Here is a 21,668-nt window from a genome sequence, read left to right as displayed (position 1 = left end):
TCTGAAGTTCCACTGCAATAAAAAGAAAAGTTGTTAAAAAAAATGCACCCTTCACTTATTTTATTACAAATGTAATGTTGTTGATCTGTCCATAGAATGCAGTTATGTATTTAGGACACGTGTCAGTCCATATGCTGCACATACGCTGTGTGTAAAGGAGGACTGATTGCTGTGTTAATATGCTCAGATTGTGTTGATGCTATAAGGCCAGCGCTGCTTCTAGAGCTTGGTATGACCCGTACAGCAGTCAAATACAAGCACAGCAGTTCATCACAGCCTGTGGATTCTACTGTATTAGATTGGCAGAACTCTGCTTTCATTAATTGTTCATATCCATTGTATACGGATTAACTAATGGATGGCCCTTCCCTGATCTGTTTGTGATTGTGCTATTCAGCAAAGCAGAGCACCACCCTCTCCAATGAGCCAAGAATCTCGTCCTACTAGCACATGATTAGGAGATTTGTAAATGAAATTGTGCTAGTTGCTTGTAGTTATGGCTGTGAATGCCTCCTGTGACGGATGATGTTAGCCATGGAAAGGGAAAAGAACGTTTATCAAACTTGGACTCAGATATGGATTCATAAGGACACTAAAACAAGGTAAAATAATCTTGAGTTTATTAACATTGTGTGTTTATAACCGCATTTTATTATCAAGGCTGGATTTATACTTGTGTGCCCCTAGGCCAAGTATGTTGTGGCTCCCCTTCCATGTGCAGCAGTACCCCTCCCATTCCATGTGCAGCCTCCTCTTCCATGTGTATCATCTGTGGGCTGCAGCCCCTCCCATTCCATGTGCAGCCTCCTCTTCCATGTGTATCATCTGTGTGCTGCAGCCCCTCCCATTCCATGCGCAGCCCCCTCTTCCATGTGTATCATCCATGTACTGCAGCCCCTCCCATACCATGTGCAGCCTCCTCTTCCATGTGTATCATCTGTGTGCTGCAGCCCCTCCCATTCCATGTGCAGCCTCCTCTTCCATGTGTATCATCTGTGTGCTGCAGCCCCTCCCATTCCATGTGCAGCCCCCTCTTCCATGTGTATCATCCATATACTGTCTCTTTCATGAACAGCTCCTTTGGACATCAGTTTCCTGTTTGCCATCTCTCCATGTGTTCCCCATTTCCAGCCTCCTCTTTCCTGTGTCGCAACTCCTCTTTTATGTTCAGGTTCCTCCCTCCCCCCGGGCTTCTGCCGCCCAAGGCCTGGGCCTTTATGGCCGTCCCTTAAATCCGGCCCTGATTATTACATCTAATTGTTTTCATTAGATTGACCCAAAGACAGATGTCCACAAGTCACATGTTAAAAGGAAGTCGAGGTTAGAGACATATGGAGGTTGCCATATTTATTTCCTTTTAAAAAATACCAGTTGCCTGGCATCCTGCTGATATTTCTGGCATCAGTAGTGTCTGAATCATGCACCTGTATTGTCAGAAATACAGTAGTGTCAGAAACATCTGATCTCCATGCTTGTTACAGGTCTGTGGCTAAATGTATTAAAGGCAGAGGATCAGCAGGACAGACAGGCAATGTGCATTGTTTGAAAGGAAATAAATATGACAGCCTCTATAACCCTCTCGCTTTAGGTTCCCTATAAGCAATACCAGTTGCCTGGCTATCCTGCTGATCTCTTTGGCTGCAATTGTGTCTTAATCACACACCTGAAACAAGCATGAAGCTAATCGAGTCAGACATCAGTCAGAAGCAGAACATCTGATCTGCATACTTGTTCAGGGTCTATGGCTAAAAGTATCAGAAGCAGAGGATCAGCAGGATGCCTCCATATGTTTCTCACCTCAATTTGCCTTTAAAGGAATACTGTAGGGGTCGGGGGAAAATGAGTTGAACTTACCCGGGGCTTCTAATGGTCCCCCACTGACATCCTGTGCCCGCGCAGCCACTCACCGATGCTCCGGCCCCGCCTCTGGTTCACTTATGGAATTTCAGACTTTAAAGTCTGAAAACCACTGCGCCTGTGTTGCCATGTCCTCGTTACCGCTAATGTCACCAGGAGCATACTGTGCAGGCCCAGTATGGTCTGTGTCTGTGCAGTATGCTCCTGGTGACATCAGCGGGAGCGAGGACACGGCAACGAACGCGCAGTGGTTTTCAGACAATAAAGTCTGAAATTCCAGAGGTGAACCAGAGGCGGGGCTGGAGCATCGGTGAGTGGCTGCGCGGGCACAGGATGTCTGCGGGGGACCATTAGAAGCCCCGGGTAAGTTCAACTCATTTTCCCCCGACCCCCCTACAGTATCCCTTTAAGCTACATCCAACAGTAGATGTTGACGACTGGGCGTATAAGACGACAATCAACTTTTCTATTTAAAATATAGAGTTTGGGATATACTCGCCGTATAAGACTACCCCTCTTCCAACGCACAGCAAATAAAAATTTAAAAAACATCATATACTGGTGCTATGTATGAACAGATACTGGTGCTGTACTGTAGGTGGTACCCAGTATATAACAGTATACAGGGGATTGACTGGTAAACTCTCCCTCTCCATAAGTGGATTGGTCAGCTCTCCCTGTCTCCCTGTTTATCAGAGCGGTATGGAAGAATAGATTGTGCTGTGGCCATAAAACACGCCTCTTTCACCCCTATTTACCTCCTTCTCTGCCTCTCAGATCTCGCACATGTGCGCCTGCGCCGCTTCACTACAGTCCTCAGCAGCGACATCTGAGAGGCGGTAACAGGATAGGGCGGGCAAGACGGGTGGAAGAGGCGTGTTTTATGGGCACAGCGCTATCTCTTTCTTCCATACCCTGGACGTCCCAGACCTTGCAGCGCGAGTGATGAGCTTCCCCCCACCATATGCGGTGACCACCGAATCTCCAGCACCTTGTAATTAATCATCAACATGTCGCTTATGCGCATCGCGTATTGGCATTGCGTAAACATCAGCATGTCCCGTATGCACATCACGTATCGGTATCGCATAAACATCAGCATGTCCCGCATGCGCATCATGTATCAGCATTGTCTATCAGCCGGCATTAATGACAATATTTGTGGTCTTTTTGGGTAAAAGATAGTAGAAAACAAAACAAAAGCAGGTATGTGTGTATGGGCTGGTGCACACCTAGAGTGGTTCTGAACGTTTTTTAAAACGCTTGCGGGCTGAAAACCGCTTGGCTAATGTAGTGCAATGGGCTGGTGCACACCAGAGCGGTTCGTTTTTCCCCCAAACGCAAACTCTGGTCCTTCAGCATTTTTGTCGAATTCTGAGGCGATTCTGCCTCAATGTTAAGTATAGGAAAGTGGAAAACCGCTCTGAAAACGCTAGATCAGAGCCGTTTTCCAAGAGTTTTTGTTACGGTAGCTGTTCAGATACAGCTGTACTGTAACAAAATATAAAAAACACTACACAAAAACGCTCCAAAAACCGCTAGGCATGTTTAGAAAATTGCTCCAAACATGCCTGGAATCACTCTGAAAAAATGCTAGCGTTTGCGGATACGCTAGCGGTTTTTGGTGTGCACTGGCCCTATGTGTGTCTGTGTAGAGGGAAATGTTCTTTATTAGTATCTGTATACTTTGCAATTATTATTATTATTATTTTTTTTTTTATTTATATAGCGCCAACATATTCCGCAGCGCTTTACAAAGCACAATAAGACGACAAGGGGAACATAGATACAACTAACAAATATACAGCAGAGTTCCAAGCAGCACAAATATTGTTACAAAGACAGTAAACATTAGGAGGATGACCCTGCCCTTGCGAGCTTACAATCTAATGGGTAGTGGGGGACACACTAGGTAAGGGGGTGGAGGATGGATGAGGCAGTGATTCTTTGCCTCTGATTACATTGTGACAAATAAGTAAATAAAGGGCTATAGAATGTTATAAGCTTGTCTGAAAAGGTGTGTTTTAAGAGTGCGTTTGAAGATGTCCAGGTTTGGAGCATGACGTACAGGCTGTGGAAGAGAGTTCCAGATAAGGGCTGATGCTCGTGTAAAGTCCTGGATGCGAGCATGAGAGGAGGTGATCAGCTTAGAGGCCAGGAGAATTTCTTGGGAGGAGCGAAGGTTGTGGGAGGGACAATATCTTGAAATTAATGAGGAGATGTATGGAGGAGACAACTCGTGGAGGGCTTTGTATGTTAGAGTCAGGAGTTTGAACTGGATCCTCTGGGTAATGGGTAACCAGTGGAGAGAACGGCACAGTGGGGCTGCATCGGAAGAGCGTGTGGAAAGGTGAATGAGGCGGGCCGCTGCATTTAGAAGGGATTGGAGAGGAGCTAGCCTGTTTTTTGGTAGGCCACAGAGCAGGGTGTTGCAGTAGTCTAGGCGGGAGATGATTAAGGCATGAACAAGCATTTTGGTGGCCTCTTGTGTGAGGAAGGGACGGATACGGAATATATTTTTGAGCTGGAAATAGCAGGTGGTGGTTAATGAGGCAATGTGAGGTTTAAAGGAGAGCTCTGAGTCAAGTATAACCCCCAAGCAGCGGGCCTTAGTGGTTGAGGTTATTGGGGTGTTGTCTACCGTTATGGTTGCAATTGGTGGGGGTGTAGATAGCAATGGTGGAAAAATCACAATTTCCGTTTTAGTCATGTTGAGTTTGAGGAAGCGGGAGGACATGAATGCAGAAATGGCACGTAGACAGTCGGGGACTCTGGATAGTAGTGAGGACAGGTCAGGAGCTGAGAGATAGATTTGGGTGTCATCCGCATAGAGGTGATACTGGAAGCCAAAAGAGTTAATTAGTTGTCCCAGGCCATGGGTGTAGATTGAGAAAAGAAGTGGCCCAAGAACAGAGCCTTGAGGTACACCAACAGACAGTGGGTGTGGAGAGGACTTGGTGTTAGAGAAGGAGACAGTGTAAGAGCGTCCAGAGAGATAAGAGGAGATCCAGGAATGTGCTTGTCCCTTGATTCCTAAAGATGACAGTGTCTGCAGAAGCAGAGCATGATCAACCGTGTCAAAGGCAGAGGAAAGGTCAAGGAGTATTAGAATGGAGAACTGGCCTTTGGATTTAGCTACCAGTAGGTCATTAGCAACTTTCGTGAGGGCAGTTTCAGTGGAATGGTGTGTGCGGAATCCAGATTGAAAGGGGTCAAGTAAGGAGTTGGTAGAGAGAAAGGCAGACAATTCTGAATGGATGTGACGTTCCAGCAGTTTAGAAGCAAAGGGGAGGAGCGAGACAGGACGGTAGTTGGATAGAGAAGTTGGATCAAGAGAGGGTTTTTTGGTTAGTGGTGTGATGATAGCTTGTTTGAATAAGGAAGGAAAAGTGCCAGTGGAGATAGAAAGGTTGAATATAGTTGTTAGAGCGGGATTAAAGGAGGAGGAAAGCTGGGGGATTAGATGAGAGGGAATGGGGTCCAGGGCACAGGTAGTGAGATGCGCTTTGGAGATTAGTGAGGAAAGACACTGTTCAGTTAGTGTGGTGAAAGATGTTAGAGTGGGAGACTGGTCTTGTGGAGCGGGGGGAAGGCAGTTAGTGGTGGGTGAGGGTACAAGACAGAAGGAATTTATAGGTGACGGCTGTGCTGGTAAAAATGGTTGCGCGTTGAAGCTATTACGTATTGCATCAATCTTGCTTGTAAAGTATGATGCAAAGTTGTCGGCTGACAGACATGTGGTAGGGGGAGGAGGTGAGGGACGAAGTAGGGAGTTAAAGGTGTTGAACAATTGTTTTGGGTTGTGGGACTGTGAGGAAATGAGCGAGGAGAAATAAGACTGCTTAGCAGAAGTGAGGGCATCCCTGAGCTCCTACAAGAAATAACTAATGCTACACCTAGTCCCCTCCTTTCCACCTCCTTCATGGGGCATGATGAAATCGGGAAGCGCTGAGGGCTCTTTCACACCAGAGGACTTTTTCGGCGTTTTAACGCCACAGCCGAAGTTGGCGTTTTTCTAAGGTAAAATAAAAGTCCATAGACTTTCATTTTACCTTTCACATCTAACTTGGCGTTTTGGAGCGTTGCGTTTCAACGCTCCCAGGAGCTTTTTCAGGGCTGTTTACAGCCGAAGTTGGCTGTTGGCGTTTCAATGATAGTCAATAGAAAACGCCAACTTCAGCGTTTTCAAAGCGTTTTCAAAGCGTTTTACAGCTGACTTGTTCACTTATTTTTATAGAAAAAAAAAAGGACGTTTTCATATGAGCTGTAAAACGCTTTGAAAACGCTTTGAAAACGCTATGTATTGGCGTTAAGCAAAAGGCTGACTTTCAGCCTTTTCTACCGCAGCCTCTAGTGTGAAAGAGCCCTTATTGTCCTTAGCATTGGGGGGCAGGGGTCCTTTCAAAAGGGCCAAGTAGCTTTGCTAATAAACCATTTCTGTTTAGTAATGAAGCTTTTTCAAGTTGTAGGATTATTTTTTTCTTTTAGTTAATGTTGCTTAATGGATCGGTGTTCCTCTGTATCTGCCCCATAAACTAACTAGATCATACTTGGCGAGATATCCTCCTCATCTGCATTACCTGTAAATAATTATTTGAGGTGTTCATACTTCAAAGTATTTTATTGTTTTAAACAGGTTAGACAGGGTAACATCAGGTGATAACCATTCATCACAAAGATGGGCGTATGAACAGAAAATTACAGATCGCCAGAAAGTGAAAACGATTATACAGTTCGCAATACGCCCTTGTCATGAAACAAACAAGGGAACAGCGGGAAAAAGGGGGAGGGGGGGAGGACAAGGGGAAGAACAGGTGCTAATGATAACCGCTAAAGCGGAGATTTTTCACATAAACTTCGAGTGGACGTTGGCAGCCAAAGGCTACAGGTACCAACGTCACATCTGGACCAGACGTATGGCTATAAACACATTCTTACAGAGATCCCTCAACAGAAACAAGGGATCATGTGCCGTGGACCATAGGCACCCAGACACACATTGGGGGGGGGGGGGTAAACAGAAGGATAAAGAGGAGTATAAGAAGATCTAGCAGGAGTAGATATACTCCTAGAAATAGGAGTGTATAAGGGAGTAGGAAGGAGAGAAAGAAGAGGAAAGGTAGTAAAAGAAGAGGAAGAATAAGAGTAAGGGTATAGCCAGCCTGTCACAACCATGGTGGGGAGGTGTCTAGGACCCCTATGATAGGAGGACCTGCAGAATGAGGCCCATCATCAAACCTCCGTGATGTGTTGTGGGAGCCAGTGCGCATAATGGAGAAAATAGGGTTTCCAGACCTTTTCAAATTTTGGGAGAGTATCTTCTAGAATGGCTTTCATTCTGTCGAAGCAAAGTGAGTGACTTAAGTTAGATTTGAAGACATCAAATGCCCGAGTTGGAGTTCTCCAGGAGCAAGCTATCACCCTCTTTGCTGCTAATACAACGTGTTGGAGTAATTTGTATTGAGAGGCAGACATCTCTTGTGGCTGCATACCCATCAGCGCCACCTGCAGCAGTTTAGGTACCTGTTTTTTAAAGATAGTATATATCACCTGATAAACCCTGATCCAAAATTTACGTGCCTTAGGGCATGACCACCAAATGTGGACATAGGTCCCCACCTGGTTGCATTTTCTGAAGCATAGGTTAGTTGAGCTGGGTTGAAATTTTGCAAGGCGGTCAGGCGTTAAGTACCACCTGAGAAGAACTTTGTATTGTGTTTCTACTAGAGAGGCGCTGAGGGAGCAGCTAGGGGAAAACTTCCAAATGTACTGTAGATCGTCATTATCTATTACAGTTTGAAGTTCTTTTTCCCATTTTGTCACATAGCCTGGTTTAGGCAATGGCGTTGGGGAGAGAACACACCTATACAGCAATGAGATGAGGCCTGGGGAGGAGGGGTTGGAGGCACACAGGTGTTCAAAGCAAGACCTGGTGAGCAGGTTTGACTTATGATTAATAATAATTTTATTGAAGAAGTGGGCAATTTGGAGATAGCGGAAGCGTTCCCCTTCAGGGATTTGCCTGTGTTCCTGTAGCGATGAAAACTGTTTAATAGTGGTGTCTGTGACTAAGCTGTATATTGTGGTGAGTTTGTTTTGTTGCCACCACTTAAATGCAGCTGGGTTATACAAACCTGGCGTGAAGGAAGGGTGGCCAAGGAATGAGAGGAGAGGCAAATTAGGGGATATGAGTTTTCCTTTAGTTTTGATCCGGCTCCAAATTGCCAATGAGTGAGAAATGATAGGATCATTTATCATTTTCTTTTGTTGCCTTTCAAGCCAGAGAAGGTTATGGAGCGCGATAGGATAGCATAGAGATTTTTCGATGCTGCACCATAGTGGAGGTTGATGATCTATATGCCATGCAGATAGCTGAGAGATTTGGGCTACCTTATAGTATACTGAAATATTGGGAATTCCCAAGCCCCCATCTGATTTAAGCCTATATAAGGTGGCTCTGGCGATTCTAGGACCTGACCCTTTCCATAGGAAGGAATACAGATGTGTCTGCACTTTCCGTAGGAAAGAGGGGGGAATATGGACTGGGAGCACTCTGAAAACATAAAGCAGTTTAGGTAAGAGTACCATTTTTATAGCTGCGATACGTCCTAGCCAGGAAATTGCATAGCGTTTCCAGCATTCCAATAATTGTGTGATTTCTTGATAGAGTTTAGGGTAGTTAGCATTAAACATATCCCGGTAGGAACTAGTTAGATAAACACCCAGGTACTTAAGTTTCAGAGGCTCCCATTTGAACTTATAAGACGAAAGCAACTTAGTCAAATGTGTCTAGGTTTGTTGTCATTGATTCATTTAGCATCCACTGGAATTATATCTTAAATTTGATGATGATGATGATTGAATGATGGTATGCACAATATCATGACCAGACAAGTTAGGCATTGCTTCTGTATATGCAAAGTTAACATCTGATTTAGCATTATTCCTAGAGACATGCAATAGATGGAGGTAAGTAAAGGTACCCATACATCTAGTGATTTTGGTGGCCGATGGACCAATAGATATATATCTCTCTCTCTGATCAAATCTGATTGGAGAGACATCTATTGGCTGCCATAAACTGCAGGCTGATTCCGCTGTCCCTCCTAATGTACATGAACCCCCAGGTGCCCCGGTATTAATACTTTACCTGTCCGGTGTCCGCCGCTGTGTTCGGATTCAACTTCTGCATTTTTGCCCCACGTGGTTGCCAGCATATTGCATGAGGGAAGTATGTGTGACATCACTCACGCACCCCACATGCAAAGCAGCACGAATCTGGAAGAGGAGTGCGGACACAGGGGAGTGGGGTGCATATACATATGGGGGGAACAGCGACCAGGGCTTTCTGTGACACGCTCAATGGAGCATGTCGGCCCAAGATTTTTCAGTATGTCCGCTCGGTACATGCTTGAAGCTCTGTTCACACTGGTCCACTGCCCAGGCAGCAGACTCAAATTGGGTGGGTCGAAAAAGGCCCAGACACACAATGTTGGTCCATGTCGAGGGTTAGGAAGAACAACCCCACTGCTATGCGAGCCACCCAGGCAGATTTGCTGCCCTCAGGGGGAAATGTCATGGGAGTGCACAGTGCAGCTAGTGGATTGTTGGGGGCTGGTGAGAGCGCTGAGCTGCACTGACATATAGGGAAATGGGGAGTTACTGTATTTTTGGGACTATAAAACTCACTTTTCTCTACCAAAAGTGGAGGGAAAAAGTTACTGCGTCTTATAGTCCAAATGCAGGGAGTTCCTGACTTGTGAATGCCTGCCAATACGAGCCTCCAACCCGCCGCAATGTCGGGGAATCCCTGTACTGTGCCCATGCAGAGGAGGACACAGGGGGACAAATGGAGGACACACAGGGACACAAAGGGGCATAGAGGAGGACACAAAGAGGACAGAAGCGGACACATGGGGACACAGGAGGACACAAGGTGGACAGAGGAGGACACAGGGAGACACAAAGAGGTACAAGGGGGCATGAAGTACAAGGGGGGCATAATCCACAAGATGCCCCTTCATCATGCATGCACCAGGTTTAGTCAATATTTTTTCCCTCTGTTTTTTGTCCTCTAAACCTAGGTGCGTCTTATGGTCAGGAGCACCTTATAGTGCGAAAAATACGGTATGCGCCCCACCTCTTTACAGAACTGCACCTTGCTTGCCTTGGGCTAGCCCTGGATAGAGGACTACAGTGATCTTACACGAGAAAGTTCACATTGATTTTTTTAATGGACATCGGATTGCATTGTCATTCCTTTGATTAAATGCAATCTCCACTCCAGAGAGGTAGCGAACCCTGCTAATAGTAAAGCACATCCATGAAATGGATGTGGTATTGTGCAGCATGGTGTGAAGCCATCCTCAGGCCATGTGAATAGCTGGACCACGTGCTTGTTGGGCAGTTCATCCTCCCAGCAGCTAGCCACAAGTAGAGATGTGGCGAACATCTCCATATCCCTGGGGCTCTTACTGCTTCCGGGTCGCACTGACCCGGAGTAGTACGCCTGCGCTGCCCGACGGAGCGCGTCCTAGATCGCGCTCCTGTTGCCGGGCACTTTCTGCGCGTGTGCATGACATCATGAATGACGTCACGCTCATGTGCAGAGAGTGCCCGGCAACAGGAGCGCAATCTTGGACACGCTCAGCCGGGCAGCGCAGGCGTACTACTCCGGGTCAGTGCGACCCTGAAGTAGTAAGAGCTACAGAGATGTTCGCCGGGCAAACAGTTTGCCACATCTCTAGCCACAAACCCTTTTTTACTTCAGTTACATGTAGCTGAATGGTAGCATTTCCAACCCCATGGGTGTCATTGTTTGACTTGCGATAACCTCACACATCAGGAGAAGACACACACAGAACATTTATATCATGCTTTTCTCCTGGTGGACTCAAAGCGCCAGAGCTGCACCCACTAGGGCGTGCTCTACAGGCAGTAGCAGTATTAGGGAGACTTGATCAATGTCTCTTCACGGAATAGGTGCTGGCTTAGGCTAGTTTTCCATTTGTGCGGCGGCATGCGTCTTGCGAGACGCGATGCCGGCACAGCTGCTGCCTCTCGCAGCCGAATCCCTCTAGCCGTGCTATGGGATTCGGACAGCTACGCACAAAATTATGCTGCAGGGCCTCAGATTTTTCCTCGGCCACGAATTCGGATGGCTCTCACAGACTTCTATAGGCTGCTGAAATCCATCCGAATTCATGGGCGGGGAATCGGCCCGCATTCGCAGCAGTGGAAACCCGGCCTTACCGGACAGGAAGAGCAGAGATTCAAACCCAGGTCTCCTGTGGTAGAGGTAGGGCCCTTAACCAGTACACTATCCAGCCGCTAGAACCTTGACATGTCATGTCTGGGTAAGGCCATGCGTAGATGTTGTGACTCCATGGGGGGGGGGGGGGAGGGGGAGGAGTCATGCTGTGCCCATGCAAAGCATGACATTTCCTGACCTGAGTGCTAGCAAGGTGCATGGGAGCAACTGACAAGCAGTGATTTTAACACCTTCAGACTCCAGTGTTACAGAGCCCTTAAAGACCCTCTATGCGGTGTTCTTTCTACATAAGAGTTAATTCTTTGATTAAACTCACAGCACCACAGAAGGGTAGTGTAATAGGGTAATTCAGTTTTATCATTTTCCTATGTATAGAAATGATAGAGTTTAATGGGTCCTCAGGAGGGGAGTACATTATTTATTACATAGATATTAAAGACTTGTATGGATCCTCGGCATACTGGGAATCTGCGCTGGTTATTATCTATAGCAGCTTTTATCTGTACGGGGAAGCAGTTTTAATAAATGCTGTTACAACTCTCTGCTTCTTGCCTGTGTTAGTCAAATGAAATCAGTTAAATTAATATTTAGAAAAGATTTCTTAGAGCAGTGTCTCCTGGAGATGCAATTTATGCGGCTACTTTAAGATAGTCAATAAAGTTTTTTTTTCTTATTTGAATCCCATCAGATTATTGAATCTCCTCAGATCATGTGAGAATATTTTACCTACACAAGGAGTCTGTACTCCTAAAATTGCTTATCTTCATGAAAGCTTGCATACATCTTCTCTATGAATTTTCTTATTCTTTAAAGAGAAACTCCGACCAAGAATTGAACTTTATCCCAATCAGTAGCTGATACCCCCTTTTACATGAGAAATCTATTCCTTTTCACAAACAGACCATCAGGGGGTGCTGTATGACTGATATTGTGGTGAAACCCCTCCCACAAGAAACTCTGAGGACCGTGGTACTCCTGGGAGTTTCCTGTCTGTGAACCTTGTTGCATTGTGGGAAATAGCTATTTACAGCTGTTTCCAACTGTCAAAAAAGCATGCAGCAGCTACATCACCTGCCAACATGAAAAATGTCACCATGTAATACATTTCAGAATGTAAATCAGGGATCCCAAAGATTTTACAATGGGCAAACACTGACTAAATCATTTATTCATAATTATTTAAAAAATGAGGCACTTTTTTTTTATTACATCATTTTCACTGGAGTTCCTCTTTAAAAATAAAATAACTAAACCAGATTTAGCCCCGACTAACAATCCTGAGAACTACAGGGGTCCACCAGAATTAGACACCAGTGGAGATGTTGATGTGGGCATGACTGAATGGGTGTAACCAGGGGCATAGCAATAGGGGTTGCATAGGTTGTGGCCGCATCAGCGCCCTTGGGCCAGAGGGGCCCCGAAGGGCCCTCCCTCAACAACAGTATTACCTCTCTATTGGTCCTGTGCTCATAATAATCACTTCTATAGATACTTTGAATAGTGGTAATCATTAACAAACTGTTTCCCATCCCCTTCTTGCACTTCTGACACTGTAGTTGCCATTGGCAGGTTTTTGTGTGCTGTATCAGTTGTTATGTACAGAGTGCATGGGGGCCCCATTGTAAAACTTGCATCGGGGCCCACAGCTCCTTGGCTACACTACTGGGTGTAACACTAAAAGGGTAGCAGTGTCCCCTAAAAACATAAGAAGGCAACATACCTCACAAAACTATAAAAAGGCAAAGTGTCCTCTTCAAGAACATAGTTGAACCTATCCACCCCAAAACAATAACATAAGCAGAGTACCTTAACCAGTTCAGCCTTCAGTCGTTTTCACTTTATGCATCCGAGCAATGTTCACCTCCAATTCATTAGCCTATAACTTTATCACTACTTATCACAATGAACTGATCTATATCTTGTTTTTTCCGCCACCAATTAGGCTTTCTTTGGGGGGTACATTTTGCTAAGAGCTACCTTACTGTAAATGCATTTTAACAGTAAGAATAAGAAAAAAAATGAAAAAAATTCATTATTTGTCAGTTTACGGCCATTATAGTTTTAAAATAAAACATGCCTCCATAATTAAAACCCATGTATTGTATTTGCCCATTTGCCACGGTTATTTAACCGTTTAAATTATGTCCCTATCACAATGTATCGCGACAATATTTTATTTGGAAATAAAAGAGCATTTTTTTTCGTTTTGCATCCATCACTATTTACAAGCTTATAAAAAAAATAGAGAGAAATATTTCATCTTTACATAGATATTTAAAAAGTTTAGACCCTTAGGTAAATATTTATGTGTTTTTTTTTTTTTTATAGTAATGTTGTTGTTTTTTTTTATTAAACATTTTATGTGGGCATTTTTGGGAGGGTGGGATATAAATAGTGTTTTATTTGGGGAAATATTTGTGTATTGTAATGTTTTTTTACTTTTACTTGTAGTTTTACTTTTTGGCCACAAGATGGCAATCTTGAGTTTGTTTACATGACGTCACTCTAAGCTTAGAGGGACATAGCTTCAGAAAAAGCGTAGCTTCCAAGAGAAGCTGTCGCTTTTTCAGCGGGGGAGAGGAATCAGTGATCGGGCACCATAGCCCGATACATTGATTCCTGGGCTATCGAATCCGCGGCCGGGAGTGCGAGTGCACGATCGGCCGCGGGAGCGCACGGACGCGCACGTGGCCTCCTGGACGTAGGTACTACGTCCTGGAGGCATAAATGGTTTAACAATTTATTAGCATATCCCCCAAACATCACATTCAAGTGTCCCTTTAACACAAGTTAGCATCATAACATAATTAGGTGTCCCACATTTCACCATCCCATTAATAATTATCAGTTCATAATGCAAGTGGAAGAGCCTAGGACTGCAAGGCTACTGGTCTCTTCTGCCCCACAAATGCAAGATGGGGAGTGGCTGTGTAGAGGGAGGGTGAGGGGTCAAAAGGAAGAGGTACTTCCATGGCAGTATGAAATCAAAGGAGCAGGGTCAGGTAGAAAAGACCTATGGCAGATAACTATAACTTTTGTATGCCTAGTTTCGAAACTGAGCATGCATTCTAGTGGCACTTTTAAAAATAGTGCTGGGTGCGCCTGAAATGTACTATGCAGATGTTTGGAAAAGCATTGAGCCAGCTTCATGAACAGGAAATTAAGAATTCTGGAAATGCCTGTATTGAAATTACTGCTTCCATGATTGCAGGATATGAAATTTGAAAGCTTTGAAATGCTAAATGCAAAGTTTGCACATTCCTGCAGGAGTTATTTGAAGTGAAACTTAAAGTGAACCTGAGGTGAAAATAAACTGATGAGATAAACAATTATATTTATCTTCCTACTCCTAAAAATGACTGTTTTAAGTATCCCAGGGTTTTCTTTTATATTTAAACATTCACAAAGTAGGTTAAATAATTTACGGTCTTTAATCAGTGGAAGCCTATTAACCCTCCTGGTGGTTATTTTTTTTTGCCAAATTGGCAAAAATCCTTTTTTTTTTTTAATTGTTTTTTTTGTGTTTCATGTAAAGCTACCAGAGTGGTAGCTACATGAAACACCACTAGAGGGCGCATGTGTCCCTCTAGTGCGATCGTCGCCGGCATCAATAGCAAACAGGGGAACGCGTATATAACGCGCTCCCCTGTTTGGCTTCTCCTGTCGCCATGGCGACGATCGGAATGACGTCAAGGACGTCAGCCGACGTCCTGACGTCAGACACCTTCGATCCAGCCCATAGGAACTCAATGGTCCGGGCAGCGCAGGGCTCTGGCGGGGGGGGGGCCCCTCTTGCGCCGCTGCGTACGGGCGATCGCCGCAGAGCGGCGGCGATCGAGCTGTACGCGCGGCTAGCAAAGTGCTAGCTGCGCGTACAGCATTTTCAATGGAGCAAATCGCTCCACCAGGGGCTGAGATATCTTCCTGCGCGGCATAGCCCGAGCTCAGCTCGGGCTTACCGCCAGGAAGGTTAAGGGTCCCAGAGTTAGAAAAAGGTCAATAGTTCATGTATTTTATCTCTCCCTGCCTCAGACATTGTATTCTGCCAGGAAAACTTTTACGGCTGTAATTTGCTTATCAGTGGTGTTTATTATATTTCCGACAAAGTACCGACAAGACAGAAGCTGTCACTTCCATTCCTAGAAATTCACTCTTTCAGTCAGCAAAATAAAACAAGTAAAACAGCCTGGCTATTAATATGCTTTGTACTGTACATACACGTGTTTATCTCATCATGTCACATATCGCCTCGGTTACATTTTAAGTTCTACCAATCATTACACGCTTTTTGAGTCTTCGTTGGTCTCTATTAAAATACAATATAATAATGAAAAATATGACTTCACATATCAACTCTGGACCACTCACTAAATTGTTTGGATGTTCACTCAATTAGCATCTGAAAGAGGCTATAAGATGGGAAAACTGGGAAACTTTGGATGTTTGGATGTTTGTTACTCGATCACGCAAAAACGGCTGAACGGATCTGAATGAAATTTGGCACACAAATAGTACATAAAACGGAATCACATATAGGCTACTTTTTCTTCCCATAACCAAAAAGTGGGCAGAGGAAAAATACAAACTTCACTGAAAAACTGCAGCCATTCTTACACTGTTAGTAGTAGGGTTCTCAAACTTTGCACAGTTGGTCACTGGGTGACTGAGATTAATATTCAGAAAAGTGGGTGGAGCCTACAAAAGCCAATTAAAATTCACCTATTGATTTTCAAGGGGAAAATGTAATTGCTGCCATTCTTGCACTGTTAATAGTACAAGCCCCAAACCAGGTCCAGTTAGTCATTGGGTGACTGGGGTTCAAATTCAGAAAAGGGGGTGGAGCCACAGAAAATCATATTTGTTTTATTTCAATGCAAATTATTGATACCAAAGACTGCAAAGCTCACAAACTTGGTCATTGAGTAATTGTATGTTAGGGTTAGAGAAATTTGGAGCAGCCAACACCAGCCAAATACATACCTGAGCAATGCCGGGTCATCAGTTGTCGGAGCCAAATACAAATTTCACTGGGAAAATGTAAACTGCAGCCATTCTTCCACTGTTAATGGTAGGGTTCTCAAACTTTGCACAGTTGGTCACTGGGTGACTGGGAATAATATTCAGAAAAGTAGGTGGAGCCTACAAAAGCCAATCAAAATTCACCTATTGATTTTCAAGGGGAACATTTTATTGCTGCCATTCTTGCACTGTTAGTGGTACAAGCCCCAAACTGGGTACAGTTAGTCATTGGGTGACTGGGGTTCAAATTCAGAAAAGGGCGTGGAGCCACAAACATCCTATCGGATTTGTTTCATTTCAGTGCAAATTATTGATGCCAAAGACTGCAAAGCTCACAAACTTGATCATTGAGTAATTAAGTCATTGTGTGTTAGGGTTAGAAAAAGCGGGCGCAGCCAACAACAGCCAAAAACATACCCAGGAAATGTCGGGTCATCAGTGGGGAGAGACAAATACAAATGTCACTGGGAAAATGTAAAGTGCAGCCATTCTTACACTGTTAATGGTAGGGTTCTCAAACTTTGCACAGTTGGTCACTGGGTGCCTGGGATTAATATTCATAAAAGAGGGTGGAGATGACAAAAGTCAATCCAAATGTATTTATTGCTTTTCAAGGGGAATATTCAATTGCTGCCATTCTTGCACTGTTAAGGACACAAGCTTCAAACCTGGTACAGTTGATCATTGGGTGACTGGGGTTCAAATTCAGAAAAGAGAGTGGAGCCACAGCCAATCAGATTTGCTTTTTTTTTCAATGCAAATTATTGATGCCAAAAACTGCAAAGCTTACAAACTAGGTCATTGAGTAATTGTGTATTAGGGTCAGAAAAGTGGGCTGAGTCAACACCAACCAAATGCATACCCAGGCAACGCCGGGCCATCAGCTAGTAAGAAAATAATTCTTAGCAAAAGTACTAACTAAAGAAGGCCTGGGGCTCGATTCATAAAGCAGTGCTAACTTAGTTAGCACTCTCTAAAAGCCCATAGCACGTCTAAAGTTACTTATGACGCACCTAAAATGTCGCACTCGGTGCGCCCGAATCGTTATAGGCACACCCAGTGCGACATTGCGCGCACCTCGCGGAGCTAAACTTTACGCGCGCTAACTAAAAGCTTTGGCCGTGCTAACTAGTTAGCACCGTAGTTAGCATCGGCCAAAGCTTTTAGGCTTGTTAACTAAGTTAGCACTGCTTTGTGAATCGAGCCCCTAGTTTTTATTCCGCGATAAAGCAATATTTAGAATATTTAGGTCTCGATTCAAAAAAGCATGCTAACTTAGTTAGCATGCCTAAAATCTTATGGCGTGCTAACTACAGTGCTAAGTAGTTAGCACGCCCACAGCTTTTACTCATCGTGCGCAAAGTTTAGTGCCGCGCAGTGCGTGTGCAACAAAACGGCGACACTAGGTGCGCTTATAACGTTGCACTGGGAGCGCCCAAATCATCGCACTGTGCGACGTTTCGGGAGCACCCAGTGTGATGTTATAGGCGCATCCAGTGCGACGTTATAGGCGCACCCGGTGCGCCGTTCCACGCACACTGCGCGCCGCTAAACTTTGGGCGTGCTAACTTAGCATGTGAAGCTTAGCGCGACCTGAAGCACTTTAGCACACTTTTGTTAATCGAGCCCTTAGTGAGATAAGTAGTGATAAAGTTATTGGCAAATTAATGGGATGAGTGAAATGTGAAAATTGCTCTCTTTTTTAACGGGAAATAATCTGTCTGTGCGTATAAATGCAAAGTGGTGGACAAAGTACATTTTTTTTGAGTAAAATGTCATTGCTAGGCATACGAGAGGAATCGGCTCGGGAGACTTGGGTGCAGGATACAGCCGATATATGGCCAATGCTGCTGCTGCACAAGCAATTGCTGGAAGCTGAATTGTGTTGTAAAAGTAACTTCAGCTCCGTCTTCTGACGGCGCCGAAGTTACTCCCTGTGCTAGCCGTAATTCCTATTACGGCCTATGGTGGCGCCGGCTGCGCCCAAGTCTCCTGTGCTGGATTCACTGTGTTCGTTTGCTAGAGCAACACCCTCTGCAGATTTAGCTGGTGGATGAGTCAATCAGGAGAGACCATAATATAAAGCTAGCCATACATCTAGTGATGATGGGCAGATTCGACCAAGAGACAAATCTCTCTCTGATCGAATTTGATTGCAGAGAGATCTGTCAGCTGCCCAAAACCACAGGCCGATTCTGGATCAATTTCAGCATGAAATCTCTCAGGAATTGGCAGAGCCCACCACATCCTCCACCTCGCCGCTGTGTATGTATGAATGTGTGTGTGTGTTGCTGTTACCGCAATGTGTGTGTATGTAATGTGCAGTTATACATTACCTGTCTGCGTCTATCTTTTGCCTCTCTTCAATTGTCCACCTACACGCTGCCGGCGTGGTGCATGTGTGACGTCACACACCAGCGTGCTATGGGGGTAACTGAAGAGAGGCGGAAGATAAACGGAAATCGCGACAGGACAGGTAATGTATAAATGCACATTACAGCACATTTACACATTATATACACACACATTGCGGGAACAGAGCTGAGGGGTTCTTCGCATTCGTCACTTGTCCCGATTTCGCTTGCTGTTACTGCCGCGCACCTGATCGAGTGAGTTGGCCCTACATCTTGCAGCATGGTTGCATTGTTGGTCAGGTATGCACTTGACGGCATCGATTATAATAATCAAATCGGATGGTCGAACGGTTGCTTGATGTATGGCTACCTTTCAGTGGTGTAGCTAAGGAGCTGTGGTCCCCGTTGCAAGTTTTACATTGGGGCCGCCCAAGCACTCTATACATAACGATTGATGCAGCGCACCAAAACCTGTCAATGGCAACTACAGTGTCAGAGGTGTAAGAAGGGGATGCGGAACAGTTTGTTAATGGTTACCACTATTCAAAGCATCTATAGAAGTGATTATTATGAGCACAGGACCAATAGAGAGCTAATAATGTAGTTGAGGGAGGGCCCTTTGGGGCCCCTCTGGCCTCGATGTGGTCGCTACCTCTGCACCCTCTATTGCTACGCCCCTGCTACCTTTACAGTAGATAGATGTGCTATTAGATATTTTTGTGCTCATACATTTACATACCCTGGTAGATTTTGTTAAATGTGTACCATTCTAAAAAAAAACATGAGTAATCAGGCAAAACACATCTTTTAATTTTTCATTTCATTCAAGTAAATTATGAGCCATCTCAAAATAACACACAGTAAGGAACACATAACAATTAAGAAAATACTCAGATGGTCCATGTTCAAAAGTTTGCATAACGTTAGTTCTTATTACTTATAATATTTACTGATAGTTGTTGATGATAAAGCTGTCAATTCTTCTTGACAAAAAAAAAAAATCTAGTTCCTGTAAATTCTTGGGCTGTCTTGCATGAACTGCATGTTTGAGATCTACCCCAAACCGCTCAATGATATGCAGGTCATGAGACTGTGATGGCCACTCCCAAAACTTTACTTTTTTCTACTGTAATCACTGATTGGTTGATTTGGCCTTGTGTTTTGGGATCATTGTCATGTTGGAAAGTCCAAGTATGTCCCTAGCTTCCGGGGCCGATTAGTGACTGTTGTCTTCCAGTATTCCCTGATATCATGCTGCATTCACCTTGCCATCAACTCTGAGCAAATTCGAAACTTGCAAATATTTTTGCCGCGTATCGATCGATGTGGCCTGTTGTGTTGCAGACAACCGGCAAATTGAATCCTGGTGATTAAAAGTAAAAGATATGTGTATGGCCTGCTTAAAGGACAACTGAAGTGAGAGGGATATGGAGGCTGCCATATTTATTTCCTTTTAAGCATCTTGCCTGGCATCTTGCTTATCCTCTGCCTCTAATACTTTTATCCATAGACCCTGGACAAGCATGCCGCAGATCAGGTGTTTCTGACAGTATTGTCAGATCTGACAAGATTAGCTGCATCCTTGTTTCTGGTGTTATACTAATGCAGCCAAATAAATCAGTAGGCCTGCCAGGTAACTGGTATTATTTAAAAGGAAATAAATATGTCAGCCTCCATATTCCTCTCACTTCAGTTGTGCTTTCAAAAGGATATCAGGGTATTTATGCCTAAGAATATTATTTTTCTCAGTAAAGATAGAAGTGAACTTCCTGAACACAATCAGTTAAAAGAATGACAAAAAAAGTATTTATGGAATTCTATGGAAGTGAGGACCAAGCTAGTCAAATAAGGCAAACACAAGAAGAGATGTGTTTCTCTACCAATCCTGAGCTGTATGAGTCAGCAGAAGATAAATTTACTAAGATGAGTGCATATAATAAAGGCTTTTGTTAAAAAGGGCGCCAGATATGAACAATATTGAAGTTAGGCGTCAGGATATGCCATAAAATGTCGTTTATAATACCGATATTCTACTATTCCCCACTGTAACCTCTATTTTTACATTTAGTAAAATGGGCACCCGTACGGCCTCTTGCACACTACATGCGATTCCGATTTGTGATTTTGACGCGATTTTAAATGCGATTCCGATTTGCGATTTTGAAACGGTCCTGCATGCTGCGTTTTTTTCTTGTTTTGATAGCATCCAGGGAAAATCTGAATCGCAAATTGCAAATAGGAATCAGAAATCGGATTTGCGATTTGCAGTGTGCAAGAGGCCTTAGGGCTTTTGCACACTACATGTGTTATCTGGCTACGGGACGTGAGTGATCCGTTCTTCTCTGCTAGCCCCATCAGTATTGGCAGGTGGTGGTGCTGGCCTTCTCAGGCTGCTATGGCTGGCGGCAGCAGAGAATACAGAGTCTGTCCCATCCCGTAACAGAGAAAGCCATCTCCAACACTGAGATGCAGACCGGATCATTTCCACTGCTGCAGCCAAAAGACACTGCAACATAGCGGGAGGTGCTGCACTGCCTGCTTCCATAGACAAGATTGTGAGAGTATACCAGGGGCGCCTTTACCTACTGACCACCCAGGCAGCGGCTTGGAGCGGCTTTGATGGGGAAGGCGCAATAAATTACTGTCAGTCCAAGGGAAAATAAAAATTCCTGTCCTGAAAGACCGTTGTAAGGGACTGGAGAGAAAAAGATTTCCTTCTGTTTTAAGAAGGCAAATTACACCAAGCTTTGCTTTTTTAGTAGGAGGGCATTTGGTTCCTTTTATCCCCCTATACATTCCTAGTAGCTTGGGTCACCCTGAGCTGCTTGGTTACTCTGCTCTTTTCACAAATAGCCTTCTGCTAAGTCACTAAAGAATCATTCAGAGTTCAGAATTATAGATACTCCCTAAGAAGAAGGTGTCTGGCTTATAGCTGTTCTCTGCCCCTCCACAGAGGAGACAGCGACAGCGCCCTACCCCAAAATGTTACTGAGTCTGCAGAGGGAGTGAGACAAACAAACAAACAGTAAACTCTGCAGACAGCTGTATGCTCTGCTAGAATGTCTGCATGTCTAGATGTCAGGAGGATCGCCATGACTAGCTATGGAGCGGTAGGCAGGGGCGTAGCAATAGGGGGTGCAGAGGTAGCGACCGCATCGGGGCCCTTG

At 44.5% G+C, this 21,668-nt stretch overlaps 1 protein-coding gene across 1 annotated transcript in view; it reads left to right on the top strand.

Annotated features, from left to right (window-relative positions):
- Positions 1-476: 476 nt before the first annotated feature.
- Positions 477-21,668, top strand: part of LOC137522835 (galactoside alpha-(1,2)-fucosyltransferase 2-like) — a 321,802-nt gene continuing 300,610 nt past the window's right edge. Inside the window, exon 1 of the mRNA XM_068242964.1 lies at positions 477-602. The gene's annotated coding sequence lies outside the window, so the exon portion shown is untranslated. The remainder of the gene's footprint in view (positions 603-21,668) is intronic.

Source organism: Hyperolius riggenbachi, chromosome 6 (assembly GCF_040937935.1).
Source record: "Hyperolius riggenbachi isolate aHypRig1 chromosome 6, aHypRig1.pri, whole genome shotgun sequence".
Lineage (NCBI taxonomy): Eukaryota > Metazoa > Chordata > Amphibia > Anura > Hyperoliidae > Hyperolius > Hyperolius riggenbachi.
The sequence above is the reverse complement of the archived record's forward strand: the minus strand, read 5'-3'. Positions and strand labels throughout refer to the sequence as shown.